Here is a 15366-nt window from a genome sequence, read left to right on the forward strand (position 1 = left end):
GTCTATACCCGTTCGCTCTCTGATCCAAACTGCTCTCTGTCTCTCTCTTAACGTTATGCCTAGCAATATTCGTTCGATCGCTCTTTGCGCGGTTCTTAACTTTATCTCAAGTCTCTGCCCCATATGTCAGCACTGGCAAAATTCACTGAGTGCACACCTTACTTTTCAATAATAATGGTAAGCTTCCAGTCAGGAGCTGGCAATGTCTGCCGTATGCGATCCAACCTATTTTTATTCTTCTGTGAATTTCCTTCTCATGATCAGGGTTCCCTGTGATCAATTGACCTAGGTAAACGAGCTCCTTCACAGCCTCTAGTGGCCGACTGGCGATCCTGATGTCTTGTTCCTTTGCCCGACTATTTACCATTATCTTCACCTTCTGTATATTAATATTCAGCGCCACTCTTACACTCTCTCAGTTAAGGTCTCCAATCATTTGTTGTAACTCGTCTGCATTGTTGTTGAATAGAACACTGTCATAGGCAAACCGAAGGTTGCTGAGATATTTGCCGTCGATCTTTACTCCTAAGCCTTCCCATTTTAATAGCTTGAATTCTTCTAAGCACGCAGTGAACAGCTTTGGAGAAATTGTGTCTCCCTGTCTGACCCCTTTCTCTATAGGTATCTCCCTGCTTTTCTTGTGTAGAATTAAGGTAGCTGTAGAACCTCTGGAGATATTCTTACGCGAAGGACAAGTCAGTAAGACGAGAAACTATTTACAGATTATATTTACAACAACGGTTGCAGCGCTGACCGGTTAGATTCACAGCGCGAGCCCAGTTCGTTCTTCCTCCTCTTTTCTGGAGTGATGGCGCCCGCGCGCCTCGTTCAAACAAACAGATACCACACGCATGTAGCAATATTTTCCAAGCTTTTTATGTGAGCGTTCTGTACTCCTTGATTACGTAGTGCCTCTATGACTGCTGGTATCTCTACTGAATCAAATGCCTTTTCGTAATCTATATAAACCACATAGAGAGGCTTATTGTACTTTGCGGATTTCGCGATAACCTGAGTGATGACATGGATGTGATCCATTGTAAAGTATCTCTTCCTGAAGCCAGCCTGTTCTCTTGGTTGACAAAATCCAGTGTTGCCTTATTCTATTGGAGATTATTTTGGTAAATATTTCATATAATACTAGGAGCAAGCTAATGGTCCTATAACTTTTCAACTCTTTAACGTCTCCTTTTTTGTGGATTAGTATAATGTCTGCATTCTTCCAGTTTTCTGGGACCCTTGCAGTCGATAGCCACTTCGTATAAAGAGCCGCCAGTTTTCCAAGCATTATGTCTCCTCCATCTTTGATTAAATCGACTGTGATTCCACCTTCTCCTCCCGCTCTTCATCGTTTCATTTCTTGCAGGGCCCTTCTGACCTCATCGCTAGTTATAGGAGAGTTTCTGTATCCTGTTCATTACTGTTTCTAAGGGAGGTATCGTGACTCCTCTGAGTACTGTATACAGGTCAGCTTAGAATTTTTCCGCTGCTTTTGCTATGCCTTCGAGATTGCTGATGATATTATCTTTTAGTGTATACATCATGGTTTGTCCAAAGCCAGGTTTCTTTTTTACTGATTTCAGGCTGCATTCATTTTTTACAGCTTCTTCAGTCTTTCTCATGTTATAGTTTCGAATATCAGTTATTTTCGCCTTGTTGGTCAGTTTTGACAGTTCCGCGAATTGCGTAACGCTGTGCGGCCGCGAATCCCACACAACCGCGTAGAGCGCAGGACTCTGCGATTCTAGATGTACTGCACTCACCGCGAATGGTTAGATAAACACCCACATAAGCACAGCAGAGAAGTGGCTACGTGAGGCGGTTCGACCGATAATTGTAGAAGCGTCATTCAAAGCAAGTAATTGTTCTCCACTTCCGGCAGCGTTTTCTCTACTTCCTTTTTAAATAAAAAGATGTTGATCCATACATAAACATAAACAACGGTTAACTTTTTTTATTATTCGATTTTCCTTGCAGTTTGGTTGTTGCCTTGGCTCTCTGCCTTAGTAGATCACTTAATTTCTCAACTCCTTTCGATTTTTGTTTCCAGTTGCCAATTTTGCACGAAAAGTGCTATACAATTAGGGAAAAACAGACGAGGTAACGGGCGACCGTCATCTTGCTTATGGGTTTAAGGGTTATTGAAGGGTTTCATGATGGACGCACTTTCACATTATTTTATTTCCCACCTTATGTAACCCATATCACGTGTATATGGTTGCGGGCATCTGCCAGCCTCGCGGCGAGCCGTAACTCAACAAAATAATGAAGCAAAGCGAAAAGTTAAACGCAATTGGCGTTTTCTCCGGCCGCAACTCGTTCCACGAGAGTGCAGACCAGCTCAGTAACAGCCGGTCCCAGGTCCTGGTCCTGATCCTGGTCCCAGGATCAGCCTAAACAAAGAAGGTTGAACTAACAAAAGCAACAGCTATGCGCGTGACGGTTGAATAGATGGTGACAACTGAACGCATCTCGAGTTAATCGCACGGGTGCGGAATCGATGAGAAAATTGTCCTTCACATTACAAGAGATGCCGATAACTACCGCATCTAAAAGGAGTGAAAAAGGCAGCATAATGCTGACCGATTAATAGCTGCCAAGTCTCAACATTGATCTGGCGGCGCTTTAGGAATGTGTGAGGAGTGGTGGCGTGGGTGGGGAGGTGGGGAGGGGGGGTAAGCCACCTGATTTCGGGGGGGGGGGCCCGGGCCCCCCCGGGCCCCCCCCTGGGTACGTGCCTGTCGTGAGGTATATTGTTTGTATTAGTTATAAAATACACACTAGATATTTTTTGCTTATTATAATATTATCCGAATTAGCACTACTTTTGAATATCGGTTCCTTAATTTATTACATTATACTCTCCCCACCGTCCGTCACTGAGTTTCTGAAGTCTTTCGCTGACATAACCAGAGAGCATAAAGTGGCTCGTACTACATATATGCACGGAAAAGTGAAATTTTCCTCGAACCAGAATGCACTATGATGATCAAGCTTTGCAATTCCTGATGCCAGCGATTCTTAATACTTACGAAACGAATGAAAGTAATATATTTACCCTTACACCTAAAGAATTTAAGCGACTTTTTGTAGTGGCCAGTTTACAAGACTTTCTGCTTTGTGTGAACTCCTAAAGAGGGACTTCTACATTATTTCATTTATTGGAACTTAGGATATTGTGATGCTGTTTTCAGATGTTGAAACAATTTAATGCCGTATACATAATGCCGCTGTGTCTTGAATGCTGCCTGCGATGGGGACAGAGTCAGGCCGCGCCCTGTGTTTTCGCGGCTCAATTCGCGTCGATGCGAGACTCGGCAAGAAGGTCGATTCGCTCGCTGCTGCTGCCGGGCTTCCTCCCTCCAGTGTTTTGAAAGCGTGTTTCCGTGGTCATCGACTGAGATGTAGTCATGTTTGCTTGTGCGCGCTTGACACCATGTTAGTTAGTTTAGTTAGTATGCCTATATTTACAAGTCTATACGGCCGATAAAACTATTATCCCTACTTCATGTAGCTAGCTGTCCATTAATTTGCTATCGCAATCGATACTTCGCCTTTATAGGGCGATAGTGCGGCTTTTTTTTTCAGCCATTCATTTACTTATGTTGGGCCTCAGGCGCATCAAGCTACACTTTTGTAGCTATTAGTCTGTTGTCTTTTCCCCAATTTCCTTTCGTGGGACGAATGAAGGAAATTTTTAACTCAGTCGAGCAATGTTACTTACCAATGGTAACCAGCTACAATGGCTGCAGTAATGGCTAAAGTGTTGTCGGCTTCTTTTTTACTGGCCGAATCTACTGACAGGACTGTGCACTTCAATCTTTTAGTGGATGTATTTTGCACATTGTCTTGGGAGGAAACAAGTTTTGGGAAGGAAACGCAAGAGCCCTATATTATAGCCACATTTTTGTCTCTCATTTCTATTTTCCAACTTATTCCTTGCACTTTCCTTGCCCAACTACCTTAACGCATCAAAAAAGTACTAAATATGCATGTTCCAATGAGGCAGATTGATATTTACCAGCCTTGTAATTTCAAAGATGAAGTTACAAAAAAAATTTCCGTGAGCGGAGTCATGACGAGTGTCAGAAAGCATGTAATAAATAAAATTCATTACTTCTCGCCACCTTGCAGGTTTCCGCAGAACTATTATGTTAATAAACGAAGTACATGTGGTAATTAAAGTTATCTGGCAATTCACGTGCAATGTATCCGTGTCGCCATATAGGTTTGGGCAGTGGCCGCTTGGCGCAACCTGAATTTAACCCATATAATTCATAAAAACAAGGCATCAGCGCCTATATTTCATGCAATGCATTTAAGGTTTTCTTTACTATAGCTTACTTCAGTTCAAAGCAACGACGCCGCCTGCTAACATATTTCGCCTTTCCAGGCGAAATAGCAGGTGTTCAAATGTACTGAAATTAAACGTACAGCTCTATTGCGTATATCTTTCAACTGAATAAAACCTTCTTCTTCTCTCTAACAGAGAGGGAGAGAGAAGAAACGACCCAAATGAACGAACATGCCTTGCACTCTATGTATTTGTCAAGATGGCTCGATTGGGCCATCTGAGCGTGAACTTAAAGAACATGAAGAATTCGCCCTACATGTTCTACTTTGGCATGTGATTTGTTTTACTTCATAAAACCTTGACAGAGTTTTGGAAAAGTAATCTGCCACTCTAGGCTGAGAAAGCCTAACGCCTGCTATTTCTCTAGGGCATTAAGCTAGACTAACAATACCTGTGCTTAGCGTTCCTTCACACTGACAACACTGGCACAATAAGCAGAGCCAGTGGCCTCCTGGAAACCGCAGACGCTGCAGCTATCTACACCCTGTCATCGGAATCAATCAGCTGCACTAAAACCCCAGAACTAGGCGCCAAAGGCTCCGAAAGGTAGCAGTCGAAGTCTGCCGGGCAGCCCTCCAACAGACCCACATGAGTGTTTTCGTCCTCGAGTTTGACACCAACAAAGAGCAACACAGCCAAGCCACTCTGCTCTCCAACTGACCGGTAACCCAATTGACGTCTCGGGAAAACAATGGCGCCGCTCATACGCAATGCAGCCCTTCGATCGCACGCAGCTCCCGCTTGCTTACAGTTATCCGGATAAAAAAAAAAAAGAAAACACGTTCTGCTGCGCTATCTAAGTGGGCTGTCGGGCTGCATCCTTCGCGACATCATCCAATAGAGCGCATTTTTCGTTACAGTCATATTCGCCCAAGCTTGTACGCTTGTTAAACCCTACAGCAATAGAGGCGCGTCGACTGTGCTTTAATGTGAGCTTCCTAAAATTACGTATACTCAAGTCAACAAGGACAGCTTGAGAATAACGACAGAAATAACGAGAAGAAACGGTGGTTATCGAGCTTCCCTTTGGTTCACCTACTTTGCTGCTCTACTATGGGAGAGGGCAAGCGATAACGAGGTAAGCATCATAAGCGCGTCGACTATGCTTCAATGTGAGCTTCCTAAACTAACATATACTCAAGCCAAGAAGGGCAGCTTGAGAATGACGACAGAAAGAATGAGAAGAAACGGTGATTATCCAGCTTCCGTTCGATTCACCTACTTTGCTGCTCTACTATGGGAGAGGGCAAACGGTAACGGTGTAAGCATCCGAAAGGAACATTACAGGAAGTAGTGCGCGCGAACACTGGTCAACTCCACGGAATTCTGGCCTTGTTAGTTTTGGTTAACAGTGATCGAACAAGGAATGTCGCAGAAATAAATGTTTTGACAAGATGTCTCGTCTTTGTCAGGACCGTGACTAAGACAAGTGCCGTCGTAGAAAGGATTGACCTTGTTCGACCAGTGAAGCCAATATTTTCATTTGGCTTTTTGTCTGTGCTCCTGATATATGTGCATCTACAATGTCAAAAATAAAAATTTTATCGATTGAGTACCGCTCATCATTTCAAGCATCATTTCTCGGCATAACTAAATTCAACCATGTGTTGGAACTCTTTGAAAACTGTGATCTCCACGTGGATCTATTCAGTGTTTGTCCTGACTATGCATGCTAGCGACAAACGTTGGTCGGCGTGAGAGTGGTTGGCTGCTTCCATTTTCTTGATGGTCTTGAAACCAACCAGTCGAAAAAAGAGCAAGTTTTTCCAGGCACTCCTCAGAAGGACTGGAACTCTACTTTCAGGCTGTCCGCACCTGCAGCTTCGTTCCGTAAACAAGACGGTCCTAAACTGCACACTTGGCCAGTTAAACCTGTACTCTAGAGATTGGGCCTTTCCTCTGCCCTTGTCATCTATCCTGCTTTATCTCTCAGACCAAATATTCATTTTCTACATTAAAATGACGCGAAGTTACAGTTGAAAAGCTACAAATCGGCTTGACCAAGGACTGCACTCTGAAGTATAAGACAGGTGGGGAAAGAAGACAGTAGTAAACATATCAAAATACATGCTTGTACATATGCGCAAGTGAACAGAAGCTACAGACAGATAAGATTACAAACATACCCGCAAACAAGTTACTTTTTCCCCTTCATCAAGTGCACGTACAAGGTATAGGGTGCCTGTAGCAAACTTAAGCCGAGCTGTTCAACGAAATAAAAGATTGTAAAAACATGGTCAAGACACGATTTTAAGACCTATGGTGTTCACCGTTACATGTCTGACGACACTTAGAACCCCGTAGGTATTGTTGGGGCTAGGGTCGCATTCGGGGCATGGAGTCCGCCAAGCCCATCGACTACGACTTCAAGTTGTAGAAAATGAAGGAAAAAGTGTGTATTTAGCTTAGTTGCATGGCTCCAGTGGGCGGAAGCCCACTCCATGCAGGAGGAAGTTAACGTCTCAGTTCACATCAGGGCCTTCTCCCCTCTCTCGAAAAGTATATGTTTTTAATCCCCTCGTTTTGCCTAGGGTAAGTTAACTCGGTAATCTAAAGACTGTCCAGCAGCAAATCAATATCGTCGACTCCCTTGCGATACCACGCCCATGCTATCCATAACCCGCAGTGACTCCGCCTCAATGAAATTGGTTCGGAATTTGTGGCAAAAGGAAATCATCCGGCGACACCTGGTTTTTTCGTCGCTGCCCGCCCGGTCTTAGCACAGTCTGGTGGGTGAAGCTAGGGCTGAGGGTCTTTCGTAGAATCCTGCAGCAGCCGATTTGCACGCTGTCTCGACGGCTGGATAAGTGGCTAGGGATGGGTGGTGATTTGACTCGTCCAATTAACTGCGCTTATCCATTCGTTGACGGGGTTCCCTCTCGTTCGTCCTTTACTCCGGTTTCCAGGAAAAGAGGGGGGGGGGGGGGGGGGGGTGAGCGCTTTTAGTCCTTGTCCTCGCCGCGCTGACGTCTGGTTAGGGGGTGCGGTGGTTTGACACGTGGCAAAAGTTCAATTAACAGCCTTGGTGGTTTTGAGACGTAACAGTATTGTAAGTGTATATTCGCCGTATTTTTAAAATATCTTTTTTGTTCATTCAAAAGCTTGGCTGATGTTAGCTTGGACATCCTGTATATGTTACAGTTATCGTCATTCGTAAGCCACCAGCGCAAAATAAACGCGACAAAAAGTAAAGACGCAGACACTCCGAACGGTGGCTTGTGGTGTTCGCGCCTTCCTTTGCTGTTCCAAAAAAGAAAATAATCAGTCAACTAGCCCACGTAATAGCACTGTTCTATTTTCGGACAACCTGGTTCTGTTGGCTATTGTTGTCATAAATATTTGTTTCTCTCCCTTTCTCTCTGTATGATATTAAGTATACGTAGACTCGATAAACTTCCTAGACACCCTATGCAACATTATCTCAAATACAGGCTATATTTGTTTTTCTAAAGTCTGTATAAAAACAGACTTCTATAAACTTCCTGCGACTTGGCAAAATTAATTTCTCCAAGCGAACGGTGACCACGAATGGGCGTGACTCGCGGTCGGTGTGCCGGAAAGTGGGCCTCCAATTTTATGGTGGTCGGCGCTATCGCTTCACTAGAACTGCATCCTCGATTTAGCGAGAGGGAAGGAACAGTCGACGTAGGCGAGCCCCACTACACTGGCAGCCCGGGTCCCAACTTGCAGAGAGACAGTGGAGTCGCCCTCCGCGCAAGTTTGACGAATGTTCCCGAAGCGGAAAACAGTCCACGCATCGCCTCCCCTCCCCCTCTTCCCGCCCCCTCCCCAGCCTTCCCCATTCTTACCGCTCGTGCTGTCACGTCCGAGCTTATCGACGACGAAAAGGCTGCACTGACTGCGGCCTCTCGAGCAGCATCTGTGGTCGCCGTTATGGAAGGATCGCGTTCCGTAGTGTAAACAGTTCACCGCTGTCTAATGAGCCTTTCATCGGGGGAACGAAATGACCTTGCTCCCACCTTTAAGCCTGTAACGCCCAACGTGTCATTTATGCTGCGGTGCATTTGATATCTCAGTGTCGAGATTTAAGCATGGAAAGTTAACGCAGAGCCTTTAGTAGCGTTCTTGACACGCTGCAAATAGCTTTCAGCTGTGGGTAGGGTAGAAAATCAATTACCAATCGATTAATTATTTTACTAATTATATTTTTGATCGGATAACAATGCTTTTTGTGTTCTTTTTTTTTAAATGTCCTCTCCATAGCCTGAAATGAAGCTGAACAAGCTTTTGTCGATGTGGAACTATGTCTGGGCAAGGAAGGGTTAAAAGAGACCTATGCAACCGAGTCATTTCAGCTTATCGAAGCCGGTCAAGGCAAGCAGGCTTTCTTTTTTGCCATTTTTCGCAGCCAATACGGGTGCGCTCGCTAATGATAAACGCCCCAACAATACATCAAACATAAACCGTAAAAGAAGCTATCGACGTCGCATACAAACATGTCGAGCAGAGTCTGTCCAGGTACGTACATTAAAGCAGCTCATGAAAAAAAAGTACAACCAATAAATTGATCATTCGGTCTAGCTATAAATGGCTGTAGATATACAATTTCAGAAATAAGTGTGGAAAGGAAATTGTGTCACGAGAGGCAACGTAAACGAGAGGAACAATGCCAGAAATTTTCTTAGCACTGAAAAACAAGGGCCGGAATCTCAAGACCATTGGCCCGCCATCATCGCTAATAATATGTACGTTTGCGCATTTGCTCTTACAAACAATCTTAATGCAAAATGTGTGTGTTTGTGCGCGTGCGTGGCGACACGATCAATCACTGTCATTTTTTAATATGCATACACTTGTATTTTATGCACTTTAGAGCGAATAAATTTGAGACCCTTTCAGAGTTACATTGCAGGACATGTATATTTTGCACTTTTTAGCGAATGTTTTTAGGCCTCTACACAGCCATGTTTCATACACTCCCCGCAATTAACACTCATATATCATTGAGAAGCACGGATCATCGACTTGGCGCTCTTTGGCCACATCTGGCCCTTGCGCCAATAAACTCTACAAATCAATCAATCAATCATTGTAATAACGCCTCTTTCATCCCTGCGTCGAAGTAAACCAGGTTAGTCAACGAAACCAGCTTCGCGGGCGAACATTCTTTCTGCACGTAAGCGCCCGCCACGGTGCCACTCACTATCAAACAACATCGAAATATCAAAATATGCGTGTAAGCCGCATTGAATCAAACTAGCCCACTTCATTATAGTGTGCCACGATCAGGCAGTGCGAAGCAACGTCGTCACAGAACGGCGAGGCGGCTTACGCTATCCTCATAGGGTGGTACAGGCTAATCGCAAGTTCCCCGCTACTTCGGAAACAGGGTCAGCCTTCGCGGAAGCCTGCACCGGTCGTTCGCCGCCAGCATCCCACGGAGCTCCGTTCGTGTCAGCCGAGCCCGCCTACGAAGCCGCCCCGGAAGCACGATAATGAAGGCTCACTTTGGCACCGCTCCGTTGCATCTTCGCGGACTAGATTACCACTTCCAACGGACGGCCGTTTCAAGCGACGCCTGACAGGTGGAAAGCAGAGCTCGGCAATCGCCACATTCATCAACGATGCATGCAGTGAGAAACGAGTATCGGGCGGCCCTTTCCTTGGCTTACTTCACCGGACTGCTTTTGTCTGTTTGTTTTCTGTTATTGCTACTGTTCACCGTATCACTCTCGTGCCGTTATGACTCTGTACGCAGAGTCGTCCACTTATACAGGGAGCACCCCATTAATATTCAAGCCCGTGTAACTTCAGCATGTCCTCTACATTATGCAGAACGCGCGTCTTATTCGACGCCTAGTTCGGGTGTGTATTAACAAAAGAGTATAGTCACCAGGATTTCGTCCACGTGCAGGCTGCTATGAGCGCTTTCATACCGACGAGGTGTTTTCATTGAGAGCGGACGATTCTGTACGTTACTGTGCCTGAGGAAAACATAGTCTGCGCACGTTACCGTATACCATTGTGTGCCAGCAAAACATTATTCCTCGACACTCTGCTGCGCTTAAGCGGAGTGTTAATGCACTGCATATAGATAAGTAACCTTCTGCATGCCTGTGCACCTATGTACCTAAGCCGAGGCTCTGAAAGCTTTAACTCATTAGTAGCGTTTCCTGATTTCTTGGCATCACGGCGACCGTCACCATAACATCACAGCATTACACGCACGCACACGCAAACACACGGAACTTTTCAAGCGGCGCCGCGACCCGTACTTCAGTTATGTGCTTTTTCTGGTTTACCAACCTTTCTTTCGTACCATTTCTTTCGTAATGTACCGTTTAGGTACATTAGCTCGGAAACTCTCCCGCTGCTGAATGATTATTGCATCGCTGCGCGTTCCAACGTGCAGTCTACTCGTCAAATATGTACACAAGGTCGCGGGATCAAATCCCGGCCACGGCGGCCGCATTTCGGTGGGGGCGAAATGCGAAAACACCCGTGTACTTAGATTTGGGTGCACGTTAAAGATCCCCAGGTGGTCGAAATTTCCGGAGTCTTCCACTACGGCGTGCCTCATAATCAGAAAGTGGTTTTGGCACGTTAAACCCCATAATTAATTAATTAATTAATTAATTAAATATGTACACGTTTCTCTCCGTTCATATTTGCAATGCTTCGAGCATGGCTTAGTTTCGTCGCATGTCCCGTTTGGACGATGCGCTCGCGCGGCTGCCCCGAGAGGGTTGCCCTCCGCCGACGCATGAAGACAAATATGCCACCTCTTTCGCAAAGGGCGCCATCGTGCCCCGATGATGACATCGGCGAAGTTGCATGATTCATGTTTGCGCGCTCCCCGGCCGGCGTCGCGCCTACCCGCGAGACCACGCCCACGCGGCTCTCGATGTGAAACATTGAAGCAACGTCGCGTGCGAAGTGGCGAACCACCTACACGGAGGCTCGAGTGGCACGCCGGGCAACGCCCCCTCTCGCTTCGTCTATACTTTGGCTTTCTTGCATTGTCTTGCTCGCTTGTAGAAGCTAGCTCATAAGCTTGGTTCCACTTTTTTCTTCTTAGTACATTGGCTAAGTACCACAGGTGAAGTAAGCAAGCGAGAAATACGCGATAGTTTATCTATACTTGATGACACGGCTTGTTTGTTGTTACGTGTTCGCTGCGGTGTCGTGTCCGACTGTTTGGGCCACCGCCATTGCTCTCGGCGTAGTTATGGCAAAGCGAGCGCAGGATGCCCGCTGCAGTGTTCAGTGGGAACAGCTGCTCGTATACATAGTTATTCTCATACGTCTTTCAGACAGGATCCACCATTACGTAAATTGGTGCAAGTTCTCTGCTCATACACGCCCACAGTCTATATAGACAACCTTGCCAACTGGACAGTTGCTTAATTGTACCTATGCAGACAGTAGTTGGGGCTTCACTTGGAAATGTCCGCAGAACGTTGTAGATTACGTTTCAGTGGGTAGCTTCACCTGTTGTTGTCGTCACCTCGTGTTAATGAAAGAGCATATGAGCTCGTGCAAACGAGATGCTTTCAAGGCAGCCGACAGAGAGTGATGCGATCAGCCACTAACTTGCTGAGGAAACCTAGTCGGCACTTTCGAACACCTTTAACACTACTGCGCCGCATAGAGACTCTTTGCTGTAACAGAGCACAAACAGGGTTTGCTTGAGTGTTAATTGCAAAGCGTGCTGAGGCTTCTCCCCGTTGCGTGCACGCACGCACCATTTCGTCTGTCTTTACGAGCTCTCCTGCACCAAGAACAAGTGTAGCTCCATCGGAAAGACTGCGGACAGTGCGTGAGGAGATCACGTGCTTTCACGCTCGCATGTAGGTGAAAGCCTAAATTTATGGACACACGGTGACACGCCTTCACAACTCGAAAAGAGGTGCTATATGACGGAGCAATTGTCAAATCAGTCCGTTAGGCTAACCACACTAGTAGCAACGCCAGCTTTATCACCACTATGACTGCAATAAAGAAGGAAGCAGGAACAGACGGAATAACAGGGAGGTTAGCCAGTTCTCAGACAGGCTGACATATTGTGCTCGGAAAAGAGGGTGAGGGGAATAAAAGATAATAAAAATGAGATGTTACAAAAAAAAGCCGCCAGCTATACTAAACGATATTATACAAAGCACACTACGCAGTGGTCGGTCATGACCACGAGAGGGCACGCATACTAGCTTACCAACTATGAATACCAACGAATGGAACATTATTTGCCACACTTGTTCCATAAAACCAAGTTCACTGATGATTCCCTCTTTCTTATCCTAAATAAAGGTATTTTCTTAATGTGGGATGCGCTGCGTGTTTAAACTTCTTGTATGCCTTCTTTGTTAGTACCTGGTAATGGTAATTTTTTTTACTAACATTTGCGTTTTATCAGTGGAAATGCTGTAAAAATGTGTGACTTTTGCTGGCTTGTGTCTGCTTGCTTGTCATCTGCTGGCTTGTCGTTGGCAGCTGAGTGGTCAGGCTGGTACGGCCGGTCAAACTGCTACATTTGCCCAATCGTTTTCTTTTTTCTTGCTTTCCTCATCACAAATGGCACATTACATATATTGCGCAAACTAAAGCAAAAATCAAAGCTATAGAGATATAGCATCGCGTTAGCAACCTGTTGTATGTAGGACGAGGGGGGAGAGGGGAGTAACATTTACATTCACGTTCTTCTCACCTGAACAGAGTGGTCCGTGTTTAAAGGGGAATGTGTGAGTGTAGAGCTCCTGCAAATTTTTCCACCTGACAACTGTACAATCAACCGGCTTTGCATTAAATTAGTAGTGGTTAGTAGCATTGGTGTCTTCCTATGCTCCCCAGCTTCAACCGATGCCTGCACACACAGCATCAGCAAAATGAGAGCCGCCGCATTTAAGAATATTTTCTTTAACGGTGTACCGAACGACACGCAGCTGCTACATGATCATCAATGCACGGTTTCGAGCTTTTATCAGTGGCAATTGTGCGTTGGCAAAGGGGGAGGGGGTGGGGGGGGGGGCACGTGCAGTGGTGACCGTTTAGAACACGAGCAACCTGCCCCGTGTTAGGCTCACACGTGATAAAACTTCCGAGAAATTGTCGTGCGAACCCACCGAGTGCTGTGGTAATACATATAAGCGTAACTCATTAGCACTATCGCTTCGTTGAGACCGCCACTGATTAATTAGTCTCCTTGTATCACCCGCACATTGACCGTTCATGGAGGATAAGCGTCAAAGACCGAAGTTCAAATGACTCCAAGTCGAAGAACGCGTGTAATTAGAATAGGTTGGCAGATTAACGGCTGTAGCGTATGAGCGTATATAACAGACCGCGGATAAATGGCGATCACAGTACAGGACAAGGTGGACAGAAAGATAAGTTAATTGGAATGAAACGGCTGTCCTATAGTGTTCTCGTTCGTCTGCAGTCGTGTACACGCGGTATGCCGCCGTAACCACGTCACGTAAAATCAGCGGATCACTACTCACCTGCTGATCACGATGAAAGTGGCGCTCCCAAGCTGGTACGAATGCTCCCATCATGCGAGGTCCAGTTAATCCCTGCGAAAGACAACGTCACCGTTACTAAAAAATAATGAAGACACCTAAATGCATCGGTTTTAACAAGACGCAGAAACAGTCCTGTCTGTCACCTTCGCCACTTTTCAGTGACTATTTTGTCCGTTTTTTTATCACGCACCCTCACTTCTTTAAGGCCAGTTCTCGAAACTGTAGGAAAGGGAAAAACTCAGGGGCAACACAAAGGCGAGTCTAAAACTCAAACTCTTAAATGAAGTTCAAAGGCGAATGGAAGTCTGTCAGTCGGCTCCATGGAATGAGTCGTTCTTCATTCGGCACGTAAGGAGTTTCTTCATTCGGCACGTAATAAAACCGTCAGTGACCGGTCATTTTGCGAGGGATAAAAGAATGTGGCATGCGCGCATGCGTGAAGGTCTCTAACCAAGAGAAAGCTCGCCCACGTTTAAAATGTTTCACGTAAACATTACCGGGTGCTGCGCTGGGACAGTCGCCGCTCGTGAGAAAGAAAAAAAAAATACTCCGAACACGGCGCAAAGAAACAAATAAATAGAAAGACACCCAGGAAACAAAACTGAAAGAAAATTATTAATTTTTTCACAGGATTTTTTTGGAATGTATTGGCCACTTAGTTCATTAGGAACGAATGTTCCCTAAAACAAAGGGCATTCCTAAAGAAAAGCAATCTTGTTTGTAAGAAACTTCGCATGGAAAACAAAAAAGCAGCCATTCGCGAACTATTTGACCCGTTAGCCTTTGCGCCAGACCCCACAAAGAAAGGACCGGCGGCCAACATTGTCCTCTCCTCTGTAACGAGGCCTCAAAACTTCTTTTTTTTTCCTTCGCGAATGATGAACATGGGTTCTGAGGGCAATAGCACAACGTTCCAATGCCGTTTTTATTTTTACCTGCAAACCTGAATCGCCGTCTAAATTCTTACTCTCTGCGATGTGCGGCGCAACCAGAGTCACCACTCATTACTGCAGTGACCGCCACAGTGCGCAATTGCTTGCTCAAGCGTGGCCTTGCTGTGGGCCTCGCGGCATGCGCCAATGTTTGGCCGTCTCGCCGGCAGCATCACCACGATTTTCTTGTTTTTTTGCCTTATTTTCTTTTGTTCTCGTAATATTGCCAGCCCCAAACAACTTTCGTATTCCACGCAGACGACACATTTCATTTCATTTATTATACCCCCCCCCCCCCCGGGCCAAGGACATTACAGAGGGGGAGTGGTAAATAAAAAAGAATGAAGAAGACAAATACAGTTGGTTACATGAGTGTTTAAATGGCACCTGTATATACATTATTAGCTAAGGCTTCACGGAACTGTTAATAATCAGTAAGGCCTACAACTTCGGCGAGAAGATGGTTGCAGTCACGTGAGAGCGTTAAAACTTACTTTTTCTGTGGAAATGTTTATATATGATTTACATCGCTTAATGCACCACTTACAAGATGTGCTTTTATGTAGCACTGGTATTTTCATCGCATCTTTAGGAGTATATC

The 15366-nt window shown here is 45.5% G+C and overlaps 1 protein-coding gene across 2 annotated transcripts in view; it reads right to left on the reverse strand.

Moving 5' to 3' along the window:
• The window catches only part of CngA (Cyclic nucleotide-gated ion channel subunit A), a 371493-nt gene that overhangs the window by 190453 nt on the left and 165674 nt on the right, over positions 1–15366 (reverse strand). For both annotated transcript variants that reach the window (XM_065432743.2, XM_070535384.1), the window contains one exon: positions 13813–13884. The gene's annotated coding sequence lies outside the window, so the exon portion shown is untranslated. The remainder of the gene's footprint in view (positions 1–13812; positions 13885–15366) is intronic.

The sequence above is a fragment of the Dermacentor albipictus genome, chromosome 3, assembly GCF_038994185.2.
Source record: "Dermacentor albipictus isolate Rhodes 1998 colony chromosome 3, USDA_Dalb.pri_finalv2, whole genome shotgun sequence".
Taxonomy (NCBI): domain Eukaryota; kingdom Metazoa; phylum Arthropoda; class Arachnida; order Ixodida; family Ixodidae; genus Dermacentor; species Dermacentor albipictus.